Source organism: Mustela erminea, chromosome 6 (assembly GCF_009829155.1).
Source record: "Mustela erminea isolate mMusErm1 chromosome 6, mMusErm1.Pri, whole genome shotgun sequence".
Lineage (NCBI taxonomy): Eukaryota > Metazoa > Chordata > Mammalia > Carnivora > Mustelidae > Mustela > Mustela erminea.
In genome coordinates, this window is record NC_045619.1 from 145,086,973 (window position 1) to 145,092,972 (window position 6,000).

Genomic DNA, 6,000 nt, shown 5'->3' on the forward strand with positions numbered 1-6,000 from the left:
GTACAACATTAGTCTTTGATGTAGTGTTCAATAATTCATTAGTTGCATGTAATATCCAGTGCTCATCACAACGTGTGTCCTCCTTAATACCTTTCACCCTGTCACCCCATTCCCCTCCCCTCTGTAACCCTCAGCTTGGTTCCCGGCGTCCAGAGTCTCTCATGGGTTGTCTCCCTCTCTGATTTCTTCCCATTCAGTTTTCCCTCCCTTTGCCTGTGGTCCTCCACACTATTCCTCACGTTCCGCATATGAGTGAAACCATATGGAAATTGTTCTTCTCTGCCTGTCTTATTTCCTTCAGCATAATCCCCTCCAGTTCCATCCATATTAATGAAGATGGTATTCATCCTTTCTGATGGTTGAGGAATATTCCATTGTATATATGAACCACATCTTCTTTATCCATTGATGTACTGAGGGTCATCTCAGCTCCTTCTACAGTTTGGCTATTGTGGACATTGCTGCCATGAACATTGGGGTGCAGGTGCCCTTCTTTTCACTATGTCTGTATCTTAGAGGTAAACACCCAGTAGTGAAATTTCTAGGTGGTAGAGTAGTTCTATTTTTAACATCTTGAGGAACCTCCATACTGTTTTCCAGAGTGGCTGCACCAGCTTGCATTCCCACCAATAGTCAAGGAGGGTTCCCCTTTCTCCACATCCTCGCCAACATCTGTCATTTCCTGACTTGTTAATTTTGGCCATTCTGACTGGTGTAAAGTTGTATCTCATAGTGGTTTTGATTTGTATTTTCCTGATGGCAAGTGGTGTTGAACGTGTTACCATGTATCTGTTAGCCGTTATTTCTTTTTTGGGTGTTGAGTTTGGGAAGTTCTTTATAGACCTGGGATACCAGCCCTTTATATGATATGTCATTTCCAAACATCTCCCATTCCATGGGTTGCCTCTTTGTTTTGTTGACTGTTTCCTTTGATGTGCAGAAATATTTTATCTTGACAAAGTCCCAATAGTTCATTTTTGCTTTTGTTTCCCTTGGCTTTGCTGATGTGTCTAGGAAGAAGTTGCTGTGGCTGATGTGGAAGAGGTGACTGCATATGTTCTCCTCTAGGATTTTGATGGATTGCTGTCTCACATTGAGGTCTTCCATCCATTTTGAGTTTATCTTTGTGTGTGATGTAAGAGAATGGTTGAGTTTCAATCTTCTGCATCTGGTTGTCCAATTTTCCCAGCACCATTAATTGGAGAGGTTGTCTTTTTTCCATTGGATATTCATTCCTGCTTTTGTCAAAGATGAGTTGACCATAGAGTTGAGGGTCCATTTCTGGAGTCTCTATTCTGTTCCATTGATCTATGTGTCTGTTTTTGTGTGAATACCATGCTGTCACAGCTTTGTAATATAGCTTCAAGTCAGGCATTGTGATGCCCCAGCTTTGGTTTTCTTTTTCAACATTTCTCTGGCTGTGTGGGGTCTTTTCTGTTTCCAAATGAATTTTAGGATGGTTTGTTCCAGCTCTATGAAAAACGCCAATGGTATTTTAATAGGGATGGGGTTGAAAGTGTAGATTGCTCTGGGCAGCATAGACATTTTAGCTATGTTTATTCTTCTGGTCCATGAACATGGAATGGTTTTCCATCTTTTTGTGTCTTCCTCTATGTCTTTTATAAGTGTTCTGTAGTTTCTTTTTTTTTTTTTTTAAAGATTTTATTTATTTATTTGACAGACAGAGATCACAAGCAGGCAGAGAGGCAGGCAGAGAGAGAGGAGGAAGCAGGCTCCCTGCTGAGCAGAGAGCCCGATGTGGGACTTGATCCCAGGACTCTGAGATCATGACCTGAGCCAAAGGCAGCGGCTTAACCCACTGAGCCACCCAGGCGCCCTGTTCTGTAGTTTCTATAGATCCTTTGCCTCTTTGGTTAGGTGTATTCCAAGATTTCTTACAGATTTTGGTGCTGTTGTAAATGGAATCATTTCCCTAATTTCTCTTTCTATGGTTCCATTCTTAGTGTATAGAAAAGCAACAGTTCTGTGCATTGATTTTGTATCCTGATACATTACTGAATTGCTATATGACCTCTAGTAATTTGGGAGTGGAGTCTTTTGGGTTTTTCACACAAAGTGTCATTTCATCTGCAAAGAGAGAGTTTGACTTCTTTGCTAATTTGAATGCCTTTTATTTCTTTTTGTAGTCTGATTGCTGAGGCTAGGACTTCTAGTCCTATGTTGAACAACAGTGGTGACAGTGGACATCCCTGTTGTGTTCTTGATCCTAAGGAAAAAGCCCTCAGCTTTTCCCCATTGAGAATGTGGGCTTTTCATAGATGGTTTTTATGAAACTGGGGAATGTCCCCCCTATCTCTACACTTTGGATAGTTTTAATCAGGAAATGGTGCTGTATTTTGTCAAATGCTTTTTCTGCATTAATTGAGAGGATCCTATGGCTCTTGTCTTTTCTTTTACTAATGTGTTCTATCATGTTGATTGATTAGCAAATGTTGAACCACACACTTGCATCCCAGGAAGAAATTCCAGCTGGTCACGATGGATAATTCTTTTAATGTACTGGATCCTATTGGCTGGGATCTTGTTGAGTATTTTGGCATCCATTTTCATCAGGGATATTGGCCTGCAATTCTCCTTTTGTATGGGGTCTTTGCCTGGTTTTGGGATCAAGGTAATGCTGGCCTCATAGAACAAGTTTGGAAGTTTTCCTTCTGTTTCTATTTTTTGAAACAGCTTCAGAAGAATGGGTATTATTTTTTCTTTGAATGACAGCCTTGCTGGATAAGGTATCCTTGGCCGCATGTTCTTCTCATTTAGTATCCTAAATATGTCCTGCCAGCCCTGGCTTGCCAGGTCTCTGTGGACAGGTCTGACATTATTCTGATGTTCCTCCCTCTATCAATCCATAAGAAATCTCTTTCCCCTGGCTGCTTTCTGTATTGCTTTCTTGGTTCCAAGATTTGCAAGTTTTCCATTTTGAATTCTAATAGTGTATTTATAGACTACTTAATATTTTATTTGTATACCCTCATATTATCTGTGAATAGTCACAATTATCCCCTCAATTCTTTTTTTTTTTTTTTTAGATTTTATTTATTTGTTTGACAGACGAAGATCACAAGCAGCCACAGAGGCAGGCAAAGAGAGAGAGAGAGAGAGAGAGAGAGATGAGGAAGCAGGCCCCCACTGACCAGAGAGCCCAACATGGGGCTGGATCCCAGGACCCTGGGATCATGACCGGAGCTGAAGGCAGAGGCTTTAACCCACTGAGCGACCCAGGTGCCCCATCCCCTCAATTCTTATTCTTTTTGTTTCTCTTGCCTTACAACACTTGGTGGATTCTCTAATACAATGTTACTAGAGTAGCATTGTTTGAAGATTTTAATATACCTTTCTCAATATCTGATAGAAAAAGCTGATGAAACATTGATAACAAATGTGACCTCATTGATATATATGAAACACTACACATTAAATACAGAATACATTATTTTCAAATGGTCCTAGGATATTTACCCAAGTAGAGGAAATGTTGGGTCATGAAGCAAGTCTACACATTTTAAAGCCTGAAATTAACTAGATTATATTCTTAGACCACAGGAGAATTGAGCTATAGTCACAATGAAAAGAACAGCAGGAAATCTCTCAATGTTTAAAAATTAAATGTAACTTTGCTACATATCCTAAGGGTCCCAGAAAGAATCACAAGGGAAATTCTCAACCTTTCCTACATCAGAGCTCACAGACAATGGCACTCTATCTGCAAAGAACAGTGTAATAAGCTAGACAGGAGTTGAGCCTTAAGTCAGAGTTCTGCCTGCCCCAGTCACACCTTGCAGCCTTGGCCTGTTGTCCCCCAATAGCTGCCCTTTTTGGTAGCCCTGAGCTAAGGGGGACAACATGGCCATATGGAAATGGGAAGCTTTCCACTCCTAGTGATGATGGTGCCCCCCCACCCAGGCTGCCCTTTCTGGTGGCCCTGAGCTAAGAGGGACAACATGGCCATGTGGAAATGGGAAGCTCCACACCCCTAGTGATGACGGTGCTATTGTATTTTCCTCACCAGCCCAACAGCATATTTTCTCAGTGCAATATGATAAAACAGCAGGTTCTTGACCTTCCTTAAGGGTTGAAAATCATCTTGGGAGTCATGTATTGGAAATATGGATTCAACATGTGTTCTTTCTTCCAGAAAAGAAATAGACCAAAATAGTCATGATGGCTCCTTGAGCACCTGTCTTGAGAGCCAGCACACTGGCTCTTTATGGAATTCTCCCTTACACTTCCAAACTATGATGTAGATGTTATCAGTCACACTTTCTAGATGGTTAGACAGTGGCTCAGAGATGATTCGAGTCACAGAGGATTTGAGTGTCAGAAACCTAAGTGGGATCCCCAAACTGACTCCAAATCACTTGTTATTCCATATACGGTACCATTTCCCTCTTATCTCTGGTCTTCTCGATCTGGAAACATCTCAAGTCTCAGGATTTTCTTGTTGTGCGGTCAACTGGGATGAATTCAGCTGGCCTTTTTACCTCTGCCCATCATGATGATTAAGCATGGAAGACCTGTAAATAAGATACTCAAATATCCCTAGGAATAGAGACATTATAATGTTTTTCTGATATTAAACTTACTGAAAGAACTATCTTTTTAAAATTGATTCAGGTTGGTATATTCAGAGTGTGTTGTAAGACAGGTCAGAAATAGTATTTTAAAACTCTCAGCTCAGCCTCTTCTACAAAGTGAGACAATGCTTATAAACATTGCTAAACTATTCCCTTACCCACGATTACTTACTTCCCAACCATCATAGTGTTTATATGGTATGACTATGACTTAATATTAGTCAATATCTGCAGGGAAAGAACCAAGACAGTGTATCCAAGCTTTAGGGGGACTTCATGTTTAAATTGGTGTTGGTACAATGAGCTACTCTGTTTTATTCTGTAGTCCAAGGGAATGGTGCCAGACATCTCTAAGATGTTGGGAGGTTCTAAAATTCTGACTTTAAATTATCTGTGTGCTTCAGAGATTTGGGCAGAAGAAAGGGAGAAGCCCAGCTTCTGTGAACACCTCTGTTACCCGTGTTGACCATGGAATAGGTAACCTTCTGTAGGCATCATTTTGATCTCTTAGTAGTATTGTTAAAGGTGCTTTTGTCTCTGGTTCCTCTATTTAGTAGTAATTAGAATGATAATGGAAATTTTTGTCTTTTACCATCAGTGGGCCCAGATTCTGGGGTCCCAGGGAAGCTATCCTTTAACATTTTACCAAGCTCAAAATGCCTGGGCAAAACCTCAGAGCCTGGGCCCTATCTCTGCCCCAAGAACATGATGTACATCTGCTCTGAGAAGAAAAAGATCACCCAAAAAATGCCATTGCAAACATAAAGATAAGAAAAACAAAAGAACCTCCCCCGCTCCCATAAGATTAAAGTCATACTGACTTGCACATACTGAAAACATAAGAAAAAATCTGTAACTTTCTGGAATGTTCTTCCTCATGATGATGTGTAACTCTGTAAAACAAAACAGAATGAATATAGAAATCTGCCTCAAATTTTCCTCCCTTGTGAAGACTGTGTCTCCTAGACAGTTGTCTCGACTTGGGTTTGAATAAAACTCTTCCTTTCTCTCTGAAATGTTTAAAAGGGTTTGTTCCTTTAGTGTTGACAATAACAATATGATTTCTTTTTAAGTGAAAAATCACTGTTCCTGGTTCACAACTTCAGCAACACAGAAGGGCGGCTGTTGTTCATCCTGGAGCTTCCCTGCAGAACCAAGCATATGTATATATTTTCTGGCACAAATGGGCTCATTCTAGAAGGACGCTTGGAAGGTCTGAGAAGCACTATCCACTCTGTTGGTGAGACCAGAAGGTGAAACTCCTCGGCTTAGAGTATTACTTTTTGGGTCTTAAAATTGCCTTGGAAATTTGGGAAACCATTGCATTTCCTCCCCCCCCACCCTAAGATTTTATTTAATATTTGAGAGAGAGAGACACCTGAGAGAGGGAGAACTCAAGCAGGGGGCG

General features: G+C 40.7%; 1 long non-coding RNA gene across 1 annotated transcript in view; it reads left to right on the forward strand.

The window, feature by feature from the left end:
• The window catches only part of LOC116594475, a 55,546-nt gene that overhangs the window by 47,621 nt on the left and 1,925 nt on the right, over nucleotides 1-6,000 (forward strand). The window contains exon 3 of the long non-coding RNA XR_004287240.1: nucleotides 5,666-5,832. This is a non-coding gene — a long non-coding RNA (uncharacterized LOC116594475). The remainder of the gene's footprint in view (nucleotides 1-5,665; nucleotides 5,833-6,000) is intronic.